At 39.3% G+C, this 18,219-nt stretch overlaps 2 protein-coding genes across 4 annotated transcripts in view; one reads left to right on the forward strand and one right to left on the reverse strand.

Moving 5' to 3' along the window:
* Positions 1-2,523, reverse strand: part of LOC124606908 (DNA repair protein RAD51 homolog 4-like) — a 204,654-nt gene extending 202,131 nt beyond the window's left edge. The window contains exon 1 of the mRNA XM_047139022.1: positions 2,454-2,523. The gene's annotated coding sequence lies outside the window, so the exon portion shown is untranslated. The remainder of the gene's footprint in view (positions 1-2,453) is intronic.
* LOC124606851 (helicase domino) overlaps positions 1-18,219 on the forward strand; it is a 402,945-nt gene that overhangs the window by 1,759 nt on the left and 382,967 nt on the right. The gene's annotated exons all lie outside the window — the stretch shown is intronic.

Consider the following 18,219-nt stretch of genomic DNA (forward strand, 5'->3'; position numbering starts at 1 on the left):
GACATGAACTACTAAATTTCTTTCATACTGATGAAAGACCATATTTGTGTAATGTTGTGCATTTTCCTACACTTGGTCATTGCTGCGAGAACTTAATTTTAAATCACTTATGCTAAAACTGTTGAAATATCTTGCAAACTGTCTCAGTTATATGCAAACTGTTATTTAAACATGCAGTACATTTGGAAAATGGGCAGTTGTGCATGAAATTGTTGGTACACTTTCATGTTGCCCGAGCATATATAGTGTGCTAGGCAATTATTGACTAGCAGTATCTTATATCTATCACTGTTTTTATGCATCAGTGCCACCTTCAGCATGTCGATGGTCAGTTTATTCTTGCATATGCCACTGAATGAGCTTGTGCAATGTAGTAACACTCTTGTACACTGTGGAAAGTTAAATGTTAGCTAAATTAGAACAAATATCCTAGTTCTTTGTTCAGGAAGCTATGAGAATTTATTTTCCATTGATATCTATTGACTACAATGGAGGTATATTTTAGACTGGAAGATAACAATTTCGTTGAGTTGCCAAAGATAACCAATGTTAATGAGAAATAAATGTTCTTACAAAGTACTTGTGTAGCCCAGTGTCAATGTTTGCATAACATTTAATGGACTTCTCACTATAAAAGCTAAAACTTGTGACTTAAGAAAAGCTGTATTACATTATAGACAAATCTCTGACAAGTATTTCGGTGTGTGTGTGTGGGGGGGGGGGGGGGGGGTGCATGTATGTGCACATGCCCGTGTGTGCGCCTTGCAAATTTGTGACGAATAAATGTTGTTTAGCTGATACATTGTTTGATAATCAATTTCCCAATCTGTAGAAAGTATGTAGGCATAGACAGAAAGAGCTTCCCAGATGGACAGGGGTTGGACAAAAATATGGGCACACCCTCGAGAAATGCATACTTGAATGTAAATGCGGTTGCTAGCCAGGCCTGCATGTTCTGCTGTTATATTTGACTGTGAACAGCACCTGTACCATGGCCTCAATACATTGCAAGTGTCAGTCGTAATCAGAATAGTGTTCTGTGTAGTTTGAGTACATTGTGTTAGGGTTAAATGAATTCTGACATTGACAAATGGTTGATGTAGTCAAGCGAGCCGAAGTGTTTAGTGTTTCTAGAGGCACGTTATCGAAGATTTGTACTGCATACAAGGAAAACCGAAAAACATCGTCCACTAAGTTGCAAAATGGGTGAAAATGTGCATTGAGTGATCATTACGAGCGGTCATTGAAGATGTTTGTGACGAAAAATAAGGGGACAACAGCTAAAAAGTAACTTCCAAAATGAATTTCACATTTGCGAACACTGTCAACAGCAAAATTAAACATATGGGGCTCCGTAAACAGGGAATTACAAGACAAGCTGGAATTCTGAAACCACTCATCAGTGATGCAAATGCTTATAACAGGAAAATTTGGTGCCAAAGCCATACAGCCTGGGCTATGTAGTGATGGAAGAAAGTCATTTGGTTGGGTGAGTCTTGTTTCACACTTTTTTCAACTTCTGGCTGAGTTTATGTCCCAAGAATGAAACATGGCAGGGGTTTGGTGATGATTTAGGCATCCATATTTTGGTATTCCATGGGTTTCACAGTTACCTTGAAGGTTGCATTACTACCAAGGATTATGTGACCATTTTGGTTGATCAGGTCCATTCCACAGTACAGTGTTTGTTCTGCAATGCTGATACTTTGTTCAAAGGTAACAGGTCTCCTCTTCACAAAGCTTACATCGTCCAGGACTGGTTTTGTGATCACAAAGATGAATTGTGTCATCTCTCGTATCTGGCAGTTACCACATTTCAATATTATCGAGCCTTTGTGGTCTACTTTGTAGAAAGGGGGCGGGGGGGGGGGGGGGGGGGTGAGCATGATCTGTCACTTGCAGTGCATCATTATTACCCGAACTATTTTGCTGTAAGGTGATATAAGATATCCTTGAAAACAATACAAAACCTGTATTTATCCACTCCGAGATGATTGAAAGCTGTTTTGAATGCCAGTGGGTTTCCTGCACCTTATTAGGCACAGTAATGTGTTGTGCTTATGGTGCTTCCATATTTTTGTCCAAGGCCTGTGCGTGTTATTTAAGATGCCTGAAGAAGTGCAGTGTGATATTGGTGTTCACATTATGTATGTGTACTTGCACAAAATATTAATTAACTTTGAATACATTATTCTGTTGTGCATGAACATACATTAGCAAAAATCTAAGAAGATCCACACAATACAAGAACCTGGTTTATATGCTTATGATAACAATCACATTATGAATATTGAATATTTTGCTCAGAAAGCTATTGTGGAAAGAGGGACTCATAATTATTTTTAGATATTTATAATAGCAGACAAGTTTTGAGAGGTTAACTTAGGAAATCACAGTACCCTTATTTTTGTACCATGGCAACAATGAATTATTAGCAACTTATTTAAAATTACCTATGACATGCAGTAGATTGGCACAGCTGTCTTACCTCCACTAGGAGACGTAGCTTGTCTACTATTAGTGACACAGTAACTGCTCTGAAGCAGAGAAACTGCAAAACTCACTGGTAAGCTCCCAAAGACAGAGATAAAAATAACGCAATAACACCTCCTAACTTATTTGGAATTGATTGTTAATTGTGTAGACCAAATGAATTGTCAGACTAAACTAAGTGCAGTAACTAGTCAAAGTTGTCACAGACTGAAGCTTATAGTACCAGAACAGAAATCTATAAGAGTAAATCAAATAATAAGTCCAGAATGAATTAGAGCTTTTGAGATTCACTACACAGCAATGCCAAATATTGAGATACAATGACTATTTAAAGCAGCTTGCCAGTGTCTATGCTCTTTGAGCACTGGTTCGGTTTAGTTTGTACCGACCTTTCCCTGTACTGCTTGCTAGTGCCTCATGTGGGCAGGATTGAAAGACATCAATTTATATGCTGCTAACATCTCTGCTTCCTGAGGATGAATCGATATTACTGTCATAAGAAACTACAGCACCTCCACCACTCTTCCCTTTAATTCGCTAGGACCTACAGGGTACACAAGGAGATTGGGTCTAAAGTGCGCTTATGGTATGCATGACTCTTGCCTTGCAATCCAGTTTTGGCAATTTGTTGACATTCATCGTAGGCAGTTGGTTGTTAGGATATTGTAGCCAGTGAGATTTGCTGAATCTGATGATTACTTTTGGTGAAAAATGAGAATTGATTACATTTGTTCTTGATATAGTTGTTCCAGAACTGGTTATTGCGATTTTTGAGGTTGGTCACTGATATTTGTATTTATTTAGTTAATGTTAAAAGCTGTACTGACATTGGTACGCATGGTGGTTTTAAAGTTAGCACCAACCAAAGGTGATGTTGTACATGTGACTGACCTGGCTGGTCTACTGGTTGTCAGGGTCAATTTGTGTTCATGTATCATGATCTGGGTCCTAGGATTGACAGAGCACGAAGACAGGATTCCATCTCCATTGGAACCCATCATTGCTAGCTTGCAAAAGGATCACACATCATAATATCACTTCGTAAATGGGATTGTGAGGGTGGTTGTGAGGACTGTGTTGGCCTACACAAGTGGGACCATTTGTTGTTCTGGTGTCCCTCATGTGTCTGTCCCTGTGTGACTGGGAAATGAACACAGTTTATGATGCATAAGGTCAACCGAAGCGTCCGATCCCACCTGTCGGCTTTGACCCGTGACGTAAGGCTGTTATGGTGTGTGACGTCATGACGGCGCGGAGTTTGGTTTGCGAGTGTGGCGTGTTTGTAGGTGTCGTCGTGTTGCTGTTTGTGGTGCCCTCTGGTGGTCTGTTTAGGGGTTTCGTGTTGTGTGGTGTATTGGGTTCAGTTTGGTGTTGCTGCTTCTTCTGGCTAGTCCTCGTTTTAACTATGTGTGGAGCGGAATTGGTTTCGGTGAGTTAAAGATTTAGTGTTTTTGTGTGAAAGTTATTGTAGTGGTGTTCGCTGTAGGTCGTGTGTTAATTTGAGTAAATTACTTTGTTGCTGCTCTTGTTAGGTATGGATATGACGAATAAAATTAATACTGTGCACTTGCATGCTATGATGGGTGTGACTCCGTTGGAGTTAATAAAATTTCTGCAGCTGTTTGGGTTGTTGGCGGAGGTAAAGTGTGCTGTTTGTGGGCATAAAACGACGTTGGCAAAAGTTCTGGCATCTCGGACCAGGGATGGTTATATGTGGCGGTGCCGTAGGAATTACCTATGGCACTCTGTACGTCGCGGTTCCTGGTTCGAGAAGACTAGGTCGGGCATGTATGAGTTTCTGTTCTTGACATATTACTTTTGTTATAAATCCTCTCACAGTTTTTGCGTGCATGAAATTGGCACAAGTGAGAGGAGTGTGCTTTGAATGGTTTTCGTTTTGTCATGAAGTATGTTCCGAGTTTATTAAGTACAGATGTAAGTTGGGTGGGCCAGGGGTTGTGGTGGTGGTGGATGACTCTCAGTGTGGGAAAAGGAAGTATGAGAGGGGTAAGTCTGTGGTTGGTCTCTTGGTGTGAGTGTTCGAAATGTGTTTTTAGGGTTGTGGAGGGGCGGTCTAAGAGGGAATTAGTGGGGTTAATTGAGGAGTTTATAGAACCGGGTTCTACTGTAGTTTCTGATGCTTTTTCTTCTTATAGGGGGTTAGGTGAGAGGGGGTACAATCATTTAGTAGTGAACCATAGTTTAGAGTTTAAAAATTATGAGACGGGGGCTTGTACGAATACCATAGACGGGATGTGGGGGGCCGTTAAGTCAGTTCTTGGGAGGGGGAAAGAGGCACTCTTCTAACCTTCAGTCTCATTTAGATGAGTACTGTTGGCGGAAGAGTGACCCTGAGGCTATTGTGTTTTGTTTTTTTTTAAAAAGGGCTATCATTAAGATGTACAGGTCGAAGGTGGTTAGTTAGTTAGGGTGGTTTGTGTGGGTGGGTGGCTGCGAGTGGGGAGGGGGGGTTTAGTTGTTGGTAGTGTTTGTGGGGGGGGGGGGGGGAGTGTGTTGGTTTATTATTTAGTTGTGGAGGATCTATTTTGTTGCAGTTTTTTTTTGGGTTGTAGTGTGTGATTGAGATTTTTTTATTGTGTGTTTGTTTCTTGTTTATGGGTATTTTATTTTGGAGTGGGGGGGGGGGTTGGTTGGGGTGTGGGTGGGTTGGGTCTTTCTTTTGGTTGTGTATTTTTTTGTTGGTGTGTGTGTGTGGGGGGGGGGGGGGTTGTGTGTGTGTGTGTGTGTGTGTGTGTGACTGGGTGTGTGCATGTGTGTGATTATGGTGGCCGGACTAGTGTGGCGCCGGAACTTTGTTGTGGTAAGTTTTTCTTTTTCTTGTTTTTAGTGTATTTGTTGTGCATTTTTGTGGCTGGTGGGGTGGTTCTGAGTTGTGTGGTTTGTTGTATTGGTAATAAGGAAGTGTTTGATTCCAATTTGTGGGATTGGGAGCTGATGTTGAGCTATATAGGTCAAGGGAAGTGTCCGATTCCAGAGGATATTGTGTTTAGTGGAATTTGGGGAGTTTTGTGTTGTCCCAATGCGTCATAGACTGTGTTCATTTCCCAGTCACTCAGGGACAGGCACATGAGGGACACGAGAGCAACAAATGGCTCCACTTGTGTAGGCCAACCCAGTCTCCACAACCACCCCACAATCCCATTTACGCAAAGATATTATGATGTGTGATCCTTTCGCAAGCTAGTAATGTCTCTAAATTTGTTTATATTTACTTTGTCCCCACCCAAAAACCCCCAATTTCCCACACTTGTCCCGTTAGGTTCATTAGGTTTTTTGTGGAACGTGTGTGTGTGTGTGTGTGTGTGTGTGTGTGTGTGTGTGTGTTGGGTTTTCAATGTATTTTCGTGTTTGTTGTCATGTTCCGTAGTGACATCATAGGCAACCTATTGGAGTCGTCGTGTATGGTCGTTTCCACCATATTTGTGATGTCATGCGTCAAAGCGCACTACTTCTGTATTCCTGTGACAGAAATTGAATAATATCCTGGGTCCATTTTGGGTCAGTCTCTGTAAAGGAAACATTAGACAGTGCTACTGGTGTGACGTATGATGAGTATATACCCCTCCTGGTTGTTAGTATCTGCTTTCAGTCCCTACTTTTCATTGTAAGATAAATCGTAGTACTCCATGACTCTGTTCGACATGCGGCCCATGAAGCTACTTTGGTGGACATAGCTGTCTTGTTAAGTGCTTTGCGTATTGCTCTGGAGAAGAGAAACAGCTATAATTGTTGTCTATGATGTTAGAGAGTCTCCTTGCTCAAAGTAATCGATAGTAGAATAAAAAGTATGCAGTTGTAAGCACTTGTTTGAATAGTGCCCTATTGTCCACCCCAAACTTCCTGTAACATAGCTCCAAAGAGTGTTCTAAAGGAACTTTTAAAAATGGAATTACTTTATCAAAACTAATAAATCAAATGATTGGAGTCCAGTGGCCTATAAAGTTATTCTGTCCAGATGTGTTGAAGAGTCCAAAACTGCTGTGATTGACACTAGTAATATATGGACCTAGGACATCTGGTTTCATTTGCCATAGCTAAACATTGTCATAGCATGAGACATTGTGTGATGTATGAGGAGACCAGGATTGTATTAAAAGTATTTTCCTTCTAGGATTGCATTGTAGAGGATGCAAATATCTTCATTAGGGTTTCTGGATTCGCACGGAAAATAACCTGGAGCCCTGTACATTCTGTGATCAGGTCTCAAAGAACAACACAATACTTCAAAAATGTGGTCTCATCACAGCACTACCAGGGACATAGCTAGCAGCCAAAACCACAAGGACTTTCATCAGCAGCACTTATTTTTAAGACTTGCTTCAGTGTATGACAATGCGAAGGTTTTCAGCAGTTATCTTGATGAAAAAGTGCGAATATTTCACTACATTGTCTGATGGTACACTTGAAAAGTGTAGTTTCACCAGTTGTACGGAGAACAACTTAAGTGTTACACACTAATTGTACGCAGTTTGCTGTGAACAGTAGCCCCATTGATATTATGACCCTGCCAACACACTGGCCTTGTTCACACTATATCAGTAGCCATGTTTGACGATGCCAATGGCAAATTTGTTTCAGATCCCTTGACAATATCACGCTGGCTTTATTACATTAGCATATGTTTTGAACTTAAGATGGTCTTAGAAGTTTTGCATTTTAAAAAGTCATTCACCCAAGTGGATTGTACAGGAATAACATCATTTGACTATTGTACAGATTCTCATGTTTAGGGAATGGAAATAGTCATCCTTGGCACTGAAAAGCCACTGAAAGAGTTGAAAATAAGTAAGTTGCCAGGCCTGGATGGATTCCCAATTCAGTTTTACAGAGTGTGCTCTTTGACATTACCCACTTATCTTGCATTTACCATTAATCTGTTGTCCAATGCAAAGCCCCAAGTAATTGGAATAAAGTGCTGATGCAACAGAGGTAAAATTTTTAAAAAGCATTGCTCATGTGAAACTCAGCTTGCCCTTTTCTCACACAGTATCTTTTGAACCATAAATGAAGGCCAACAGGCAGATTCCATATTCCTAGATTTCTGGAAAACGTTCAATACAGTGTCCCACTATAGGCTGTCGTTGAAGTCCCGAGTGTATGAAAAAACATTGCCAGATATGTGAACAGCTCAATGACCTTGTATGTAATAGAGCCCAGTATGTTGTCCTAAATGGCGAGTGTCCATCAGAGAAAGGTATTGTCAGAAGTGTCACAGGGAAGGTTGATAGGACCACTCTTTCACTCTGTATACGTAGACAGCCTGATGGTTAAGGTGAGCAGCAGTCTCTGATTGTTCGCTCTGTATGGGGAAGTGTTTTCATTGAGTGACTGTAGGAGGATACAAGATGGCTTAGACAAAATTTCTGACAGGTTTGTTGAAAGGCAACTTGCTCTAAATGTTGAAAAATGTAAGTTAATACAGATGAATAGAAAAAACAATCCTATAGTGCTGCTGCTGCATGATATCATTTCTAAATTTTATCAGTTCTGCGGAACACAACTAACTGAAAATATTTTGGAAGGGTGTAGTTGACGTCACCATCAGTGCTGCACAGTGTGTCGTAAAGCTGTTTTACTGTATTTCAGTAATCTCCATGCCCTCACCAGTAATCCACATCTACATACAATACCACAAGCTACGTGTGATACATGGCGGAGGTTATCTTGTATCACTACTAATCGTTCCCTTTCCTGTTCCACTTGCATATAGAAAGCAGGAAAAATGACTGCCTATATGTCTCTGTATGACCCTTAATTTCTCTTATCTTCATGGTTCATACTTGAAATGTACGATGACGACAGCAGAATCGTTTTGCACTCAACATTAAATGCCAATTCTCTAAATTTTTCTCAATAATGTTTCATGAAAAGAACATCATTTTCTATCCAGGGATTCCCATTTGAGTTCATCAAGTATCTCAGTAAGACTTGTGTGTTGATCGAACCTGCTGCTAACAATTCTAGCAACTTGCTTTGATGTCTTCCTTTAATCTGACCTGTGGGTATCCCAAACACTCGAGCATTACTCGAGTTGGCCATTTGCCTTCCCTACTACCATCCTTAAGTGCCTGCTAATTTCGTATCACTTTGCGGTGTTACTTCTAGATATGTAATCAATATGTTGTGCCAACCAGCACACTACGAATATTGTATTTGGACGTTATGGGATTGTTCTTCCTTTATATCTGTGTTAACTTACATTTTTCTAAATTTAGAGCAAGTGCTATTCCTCACACCAACTAAATTTTGTCTAAGTCATCATGTATACTCTGTCAGCGACTACACCTTCCCATACACCATAGTGTCATCAGCAAACTGTTGCAAAGTGTTGCTGTCCATCAGATCATTTGTGTTTATGGAGAATGAGATAGTACCTATCACACTTCCCCAGGACACTCCTGATGAGGCTCATGTCTCTGATAAACACTCGCTGTCCAAGACAATGTACTGGATTGTATTAATTAAGAAGTCTTCAAGCCACTTGCATATCTGGAAACCTATTCCATATGCTTGTAACTTTGCTAACAGTTTGCAGTGGGGCACTGTGTCAAATATCTGTTGCTGTTGCTCATCATCCATGGTTCACAGGATATCCTGCAAGGAAAGGGCAAGGTGAGTTTTGTGTGAACTATGCTTTGCACATTAATGTTGATTTGTGAACTGAAGATTTTCCATCTCAGTGAAAAGTTTGAGAACATGTTCAACAATTAAGCAGCACATTGGTGTTGAGGATATTGGTCTGTAATTTTACATGTCCGTCCTTACCTTTCTTATATACGGAAGTCACCTGCAATTTTTTTCCAATCACTTGGGACATTGCACAGGGTGAGAGATTCACAATAAATGCAAACTAAGTTTAGGGGCCAGTGCCTTAGAGTACTCTCTGTAGTACTGAATTGGGATTCCACTTGGACTTCGCAACTTATTTATTTATTTTTTTTTTTTTTTCAACTCTTTCAGTTGCTTGTCCACGCCAGGATGCCCATTACTATGTCCTCCAAATGGGACTCTGTGCGACGCTCAAATGATGGTTGTCTGTACAATCCTCCTGTGTGAATGACTTATTAAATGCAAAATTTAATACTTCCGCTTTCCTTTTGCTGTCTTATATTACCACACCAGATTGGTCCTTTAGTGACTGCACTACTGGCCATTAAAATTGCTACACCACAAAGATGACATGCTACAGACGCAAAATTTAACTGACAGGAAGAAGATGCTGTGATATGCAAATGATTAGCTTTTTAGAGCAGTCACACAAGGTTGGCGCCAGTGGCGACACCTACAATGTGCTGACATGAGGAAAGTTTCCAACCGATTTCTCATAAACAAACAGCAGTTGACCAGCGTTGCCTGGTGAAGTGTTGTTGTGATGCCTTGTGTAAGGAGGAGAAATGCGTACCATCACCTTTCTGACTTTGATAAAGGTCAGATTGTAGCCTATTGCGATTGCGGTTTATCGTATCACGACATTGCTGCTTGCGTTGGTCGAGATCCAATGACTCTTAGCAGAATATGTAATCAGTGGGTTCAGGAGGGTAATACGGAATGCCGTGCTGGATCCAAATGGCCTCGCATCACTAGCAGTCGAGATGACAGGCATCTTATCCGCATGGCTGTAACGGACCATGCAGCCACGTCTCGATCCCTGAGTCAACAGATGGGGACGTTTGCAAGAAAACAACCATCTGCACGAACAGTTCGACGACGTTTGCAGCAGCATGGACTATCAGCTTGGAGACCATGGCTGCGGTTGCCCTTGACGCTGCATCACAGACAGGAGTGCCTGCGATGGTGTACTCAACGACAAACCTGGGTGCATGAATGGCAAAACATCATTTTTTCGGATGAATCCATGTTCTGTTTACAGCATCATGATGGTCGCATCCGTGGTTGGTGACATCGTGGTGAACACACAGTGGAAGCGTGTATTCATCATTGCTATACTGGCGTATCACCCGGCGTGATGGTATGGGGTGCCATTGGTTACACGTCTCGGTCACCTCTTGTTCGCATTGACGGCGCTTTGAACAGTGGACATTACATTTCAGATGTGTTACGACCTGTTGCTCTACCCTTCATTCGATCCCTGCGAAACCGTACATTTTAGCAGAATAATGCATGACCGCATATTGCAAGTCCTGTACGGGCCTTTCTGGATACAGAAAATGTTCAACTGCTGCCCTGGCCAGCACATTTTCCAGATCTCTCACCAATTGAAAACGTCTGGTCAATGGTGGCCGAGCAACTGGCTCGTCACAATACACCAGTCACTACTCTTGATGAACTGTGGTATCGTGTTGAAGCTGCATGGGCAGCTGTACCTGTACACACCAGGCGTATTAAGGCCGTTATTACGGCCAGAGGTGGTTGTTCTGGGTACTGATTTCTCAGGATCTATGCACCCAAATTGCGTGAAAATGTAATCACATGTCAGTTCTAGTATAATATATTTGTCCAATGAATACCCATTTATCATCTGCACTTCTTGGTGTGGCAATTTTAATGGCCAGTAGTGTATATAGGAGCAGAATTTTTTCGTTTTCAAAGATTTGGTAAGGTATGATGGTGATAGTTGTTGTAACCTTCATGCATCAGTCATTTTATGGACATATAATTTTGTACTAATTTTGCCTATTGTCATTTGCGTGTTCCTTTTTGAACTGAGAGTGCAACGTTCTCTGCTTCCTTACCAATTTATGAATTTTGTTATTGGACCATGATAAGTCTTTATTGTCTGTAAGCGCTTTACTTGGCACCTATTTCTCCAGAGTGTGATTTACAATCTGTTTAATCTGCCCATAAATCCTCTATGTCCATCATACTGGAACTAAATGATGTCCATTCATTTTCTAAGTGGGATACTAACAACTGCTCATCTGCTCTTTCTAGCAAAACTACTGTCCTAGCCTTCTTGACAGTTTTATCAACTTTAGTATCCATCGTCGCTGTGATGACATCATGATCACTTATCCCTGTCTCTGTACTGACTCAGTCAGTAAGATTGGGCGTGTTTGGAGCTACAAGATTAAAATATTTGTATTGTGTGTGGACCGTTGAAGTAGCTGTTCAAGACAGCTTTCAGAAAATGTTTTTGAAAGTACATCAGTAGTCCAAAATGAATTGTCTACAAGTTTATCCAAATTCTCTGTTACCCAGTTCCCTACCATATTGTGCTCCTAGATATAACTATTAGGTTTGATCATGCAAATTCCACAATTGAGACAATTGCATGACAACAAAAACACAATTTGGTAAACTTTCTCTGAAGCAATGACATCAAGCGGGTAATATGTGTGTTTTTACTAGCTCACATGCATGTGAATAGAGCCTCTTCCTTGAAGCTGTCATTACAGTGAATATTTCTCCTTTGTAGTTGTTACACATGTTTTTATTTTATATTATGCTGCAGTGATGTTTTCTGCTCTTATAAGGAGTGTTGGCTATGACAGTTATTGAATTTACGCAAAATGTTGGAACACACTTCAGTTTAACCACTTCTTTCTAAATTTTTTGAATTCATCTATCCATACTTGTAACCTTGATAGTTGTTAGCTGCAACATCAGTTAGGATTTGCAGATCAAATGACCTGACACTTAGAATAATAATTTTGTGGTTTAGCTTTTCATCATATTTTGAATTTTTGCAAAATTATTACTTATTTACAAGTAGGTAAGATTCACGACAGTTGCTAAAAGTGCTGATTTTGGAGTGTCAAATTATGAGCCAAGAAAAAACAAACATTACACACATTTCTTTAGCATCTACATTGACTTGATACAATTATTCACTTTTTGCTGGAAGACGATAAAGACAACACACACTATGTTTGTATCGAAGAAATTGGGTGGGATGCTGGGGAACTGTATGAACTAGCAGCCTGCTCACATTTATAGGCTATCTAAGTTTTCAAGCTACAAGTTGACAGTCCCCCACACAGAGTGGTGTAAAGTCTTCTCGATTGAGATGGTGTCCTGGTTTCTGGTCCTAAGAGCCTCACATGCAAGTCTCAAGATGTCAAGATGGTATCCACCAGAAGAGGTGTTCAGAGAAAGTGATTTGTCACATATCCATACCAAAGCAAGTAGAGATCAGTGAACGTAACCAAAATTCAAAGCTGTACAAAAAGGTGTAAAGATTGGCAACTTCTGTTTATTTCCGAAATGTACAATTGTGCATGTCACAAAAATGTAAATATCAGTTACCGTTGGAATCACTCAACTCATACAAAATCCTGGGTGTTATGGTTTGTGGTAGTATGACGTAGAGTGGTCTTTCACACTAAATGTTGGTAAAGCAGATGATAGACTTCAATTTGTTGATAGTACATGGCGAAAATACATTCTACAAATGAGGTGACTTACTAAAAACTTGTGTGTCACATCCTAGAACATTGTTAAAGTGTGTGGGATGTAGCAAATAAGACTAAGACAGGATGTTGAAAGTATACAAACAAGGTGAACACGAACAGTCTCATTTTTATTTAACTCATGGAGAGTGTCACATAAATGCCGAGAAACGTGAACTGGCAGTGGCTTGTAGATAGATCCTATAATAAGCAAACTTCTAGAACATAAAGAAATTGGCATAATCCATATAACTTCAGGCAGCTGATTACCTTGATAGTCTCAGATGTTATTGAATTTAGCATATGTTAAAATTCAGGGGTAAATAAGAAGCACGTATTTTTTTGTTTCCTCCAGAAAATTTCTTGCCTCAAGATACAGGCCTCCAAACATGACACTGCAGACATCATTTTGAAGATGCGAATTTTGGGAGAATTTTTGAAATGCTGTATCTCCAACAGTTCTAGATATTTTGTTAGTTTTTTTATTTGAAAGATAATTGCTTTATTATTATAATGGTATTATATATATATATATATATTTGGAAAAAAAATTCTGTATATTATAAAAAAAAATTCAAAAGGCGACAGTAAAAGAACTTTAACAGGTGTGTCCAAACAGAGGATACCATTATAATAATAATAATAAAGCAATTATCTGTCAAATATATATAGGGAAACATTCCACATGGGAAAAATATAGCTAAAAACACAGATGATGTGACTTACCAAACGAAAGCGCTGGCACGTCGATAGACACACAAACAAACACAAACATACACACAAAATTCAAGCTTTCGCAACAAACTGTTGCCTCATCATGAAAGAGGGAAGGAGAGGGAAAGACGAAAGGATTTGGGTTTCGTCTTTCCCTCTCCTTCCCTCTTTCCTGATGAGGCAACAGTTTGTTGCGAAAGCTTGAATTTTGTGTGTATGTTTGTGTTTGTTTGTGTGTCTGTCGACCTGCCAGCACTTTCATTTGGTAAGTCACATCATCTTTGTTTTTTCTTACTACTTTCTTTGTTGCAGTTATTTCTTACTACTTTCTTTGTTGCAGTTATTTCTTACTACTTTCTTTGTTGCAGTTATTTCTTTTCACTTTCATTGTTGCAGTTATTTCTTATACTTTGTTGTAGTTTCTTGTCAGTTTCTTTGTAATGGTTGCTCATTGTAGGTTTCTGTATTGTAGTCGTTCAGTGCTAATTTGTTTACTGGAGAGGCTTCTAAGAAATCTGAGACCATCTACTGAGTTTTGTGTTTTCATGAAGAATTTGCCAGTTGACACAGTTGCAGTGTGTTTTGTGAAAATGACTGTTTGAAATGTCTTTTGGCTGGGGTCGCAGGAGAGTGAAGCGTGCTGACAGTGCATATCCATAAAAGAGTGATATATTAACACAAAAAAGAGAATTTGTTCAGGTTGGGAACAAGTGTTCTCATTTGAAGACTCTGTTTCAAGGAGAAGATGTTTCCAGTGATGACTTTTGTGTTCTAAATATTTTGACAGAATAACAACAATGGTAGTATCTGAACAAGGTGAAGCCTCCCAGGGTGCAGATTTTGCATCAATAGAGGAAGAATTAAATACCCTGAATCAGTCAACTACAGAGGTAGGTGTTAGTCCTGTTAAGAAACAGTGGTCAGTGAAGTTGAATCATAAGCTCTATGCAAGAAGAAAGCGCAGAGAAATTTCAATACACTACAGCAAAACTGACCACACTCTTCAAAGAAGAAATTCAACCTTCAGGAGAAAATGAACCTAAGCACTCCTGCACCTCTTGCCAGGAGTTTTTCACAAATATCAATTCAGCTGCTGAATATTTTGCATCCTACTGTCAAAAGGTGCTAGTTTTAACTGTTATTCCAGAGACATTTTCAAAGAAAACAATTTTGAACCATATTCCATCAGTATCAAAGTACATAGTAGACAAATAAAGAAATGTGAGGTTTGTAAAAGGAGTCTTTGGAAGACCAGATCCCTATTATGGTCATCCTGTAGAATCAGCTCAAGTTCAAATAGTGCAGTCATTTTATCTGGAAGATAATTGTGACTGTTCTCGCCAAATTGCCAACAAAAAAGACACTATAACTGTAACAGTTGAAGGTCAAAAAGTTGTGGAAGTGAAGAGGTACATGACCCGCAGTGTTAAAGAAAATTTTGCAATTTGTAAGAGTAACTATATAACTTCACGTATTGGAAGATCAAAACTTTATGCACTATTACCTAAGTGGGTAGTTCCACGCCCATCTAGAGATGTCTGTTTATGTGCGTACCGTGCGAATTTTGAACTTTGTGTGGTAAATTTTAAGGACTTAGTGGAGTACATGACATATGACACTTTGGTTGGGCATGTGAAGTCATTAGTAGTCTATGACATAAAGCGAGACACTTGCTTATTTCAAGAATGTGGTGACTACCGTGGAAAGGGAGGACTGTATTTACAGAAACGTGAAGAACTATGTTTAGTGCTTCACTGTGATTTTGCTGAGAACTGGTCTATAGTTCTCCCACAAGAAGTACAAGGGTATCATTGAAGTAATGACCAGGTTTCAATTTTTATATTAGTGACATATAGCAATGCGTAAAATTCTTCAACTGCAAACAGGGGCAGAGATAATGGTCTTTATTTCTGTTGGTGCTCCTAGTCATCTTACCAGATGTTTGAATTGAGTAAGTCGCTTGTGCCAACTGACTGGGTAAACAGTGCTACTGGTCATGGGAAGGGGCCTTGTGATGGTGTAGGAGGCCTGCTGGAGAATCATGCTACAAAACATAATCTTTCCAGACCAAATACAGCTGCGATTCAGAATGCTGAGGATTTTACGAGAGTCATGAAATCTTACACATCCACAGCCGTCATTCTTCTGTCCAAAGGGAAAATCTAATTATTCCATGAGCATGAAAAAGAAGAATGGTCCAAACAAACTTCTCCTCTGAAAGGAATTCAGAAGACACATTTTTGGACTCAAAGTGAACTGATATTGCACGCACTTTAAAGAGCATGAAAGAAGAAATTTCGTTCATTCAGCCAACAACTAAGAAACAGCAGGATAATATTCAGATTCACAACCTGAGAAGGGGTATGTGTGTGCGTGTATGTATGACTGTGACTGATGTATTGCAGAGATTGTAGACACCAGTTATGTGTTAAACGAAATTGTATTTAACTTTATGCTACCACATGGCCAGGTGCTGGATATAGGTTTCAGCTGAAGGACAGCAACAATGTCATCAGTGCTCACCTCCTGTTCACAATGTTTGGAACATTGTAAGTGCTCCAGTTCCTATTGGTTCAACAGGAAGGCATCACTCTTATGTCATAGGAAGGTACTGAAGCAGTGGAATTCATTGACTGGCTAATTTCAGTACGGAAGAGGGTCACAGAAGTTGTATAAACTGAAACCTTTAAGTCTTTGGACCTTTCACATACATTTTTGAACCATTTAAAATGCTTGAAAAATGAGTCTCTTACACATATTTAAAAACTAAAATTATGTTAAATAAGGCTAGGTTTTGATTTTTATGAACCTGTTATGTGATAATGTGGTAATAAAACAGGTTTTATGTATGGCAAAAATTTCAGTTGTTTATAAAACCTGTTCAACCTAAAAGTGGAAGCTCTCCTTTTCAGGAAATGTAGAACCATGCGGTACTAATCAACTGAAAAAAATCAAAATTTTATTGATTGACATTTTGAAAAAATCAAAAAAATCCATAAATTATAAAAAAAAGTGCACAACACCATAGTAAGAGAACTTTCACAGATAACTCCAAATGGAGGATTTATTTGTAATCATAAAGCAATTATCTTTCAAATAAAAAAGCCAACAAAATATCTAGAACTGTTTTAAAATTTTTTCCAAAATTCGCATCTTCAAACTTGTATGTTCATTGTAATCTTTGAAAAGCTGTATCTAGGAGAAGAAATTTTTCTGGAGAAAACAAAATAATACATGTTTCTTACTTAGTCCTTCATTTTAACATACGCTAAATTCAATAACATCCAAGACTATGAAGGGAAGATTTTTTCCTAGCCTGCCTGAATTGATATGGACTATGCCAACTGTATTAGATGTTGAATTTAGTAATAGGTTACAGCGGCCTACACATTGCTCTCATTGATATTGTGAATTCCAGTACAAGATTAATTATAACATGCAAAGATGTACTGAAGCAACCACTGTCCCTGCCATCCATGCATGATTGGAACAGTAAGAAACCCTAAATACATGGTACATGGGAACAATTGTTTGCAGAGTAGAGGGCAGGACTGTTTATTGTACTAAGAGAACCTCTGTCATACCCAACACGTAAAGCTATTTGCACTCTGCAACAGAATGTGTGTTGATTTGAAACTATCTGGCAGACTAAATATGTGTGCTGGGCAGGGACTCGAACCTGGGTCCGCGGTAGAGTATTTGCCTGCAAGAGGTAAAGGTCCCAGGACTGAGTCCTGCTTTGGCTCTCAAGTTTATCTTCCAAGACATTTCAAATTGGTACACACTCTACTGCAAAATGAAAGTTCATCATGTCTCTGAGCAGACACACTAACTGCAGGCAGACTGTGACTCTCTTAACTACTGGCACTGTTAATCAGATTATTTGTCAGGATTCACTGCAAGATGCCTTACATATGTCTTGTTACAAAGTAAGGAACCCTGGAATGTGGTTCGCAACCTTTCCCATTGTTGGAAGGAGCCACCAGTAAGCTGCGTGCATCACTGTGGTACGTACATTTTAACTGAATAATGAATTCGACATGTTGACATACTCTACCCACTGTAAGTTTAACTGTGTTAATACAGGAAACAAAGGAAAAAATTGGATAAGTGTGAGTAGGACTCGTGCCCTGAGGGTTTCATACAAACATAATTACATATATAGATAGTAATAATAATAATAATAAAATTTCATGTGTCTCTATGGCCTGGTGCAAATCTTCTCATTGGACATTACTTTGACAACTTGTGGGCCCATAACACATCCCAGCTATCCAATCAGGGAAAGAGGACATACAGTTTAAGATGAAATCTGTATCATATCATTCTGGCGACTTCTCACATCGTTGAACAGAGAATGCTGAACATTTAATGTGTATTAAGTAAGCAATTCTGTATTAGTGATACACATAATCTTGTGCATATCTGGATTACTTAATAGCTAAAATGGTCATCCAGTTACAGTTGTTGGATGCCTATCTAAAAACTTCTGGGGACAACTACTATTTAATTTTCAGTATTTCATATAGCTAGCTACTGACCAAATTTAAAAATTTAAAATGCTGTCGTAATCAACTAGTCAAGCAATATGTTAAAGGTCTTACACAATAAGTCTAAACCCCCACTAACACTCACACAATAA

The sequence above is a fragment of the Schistocerca americana genome, chromosome 1 (genome assembly GCF_021461395.2).
Source record: "Schistocerca americana isolate TAMUIC-IGC-003095 chromosome 1, iqSchAmer2.1, whole genome shotgun sequence".
Classification (NCBI taxonomy): Eukaryota; Metazoa; Arthropoda; class Insecta; order Orthoptera; family Acrididae; genus Schistocerca; species Schistocerca americana.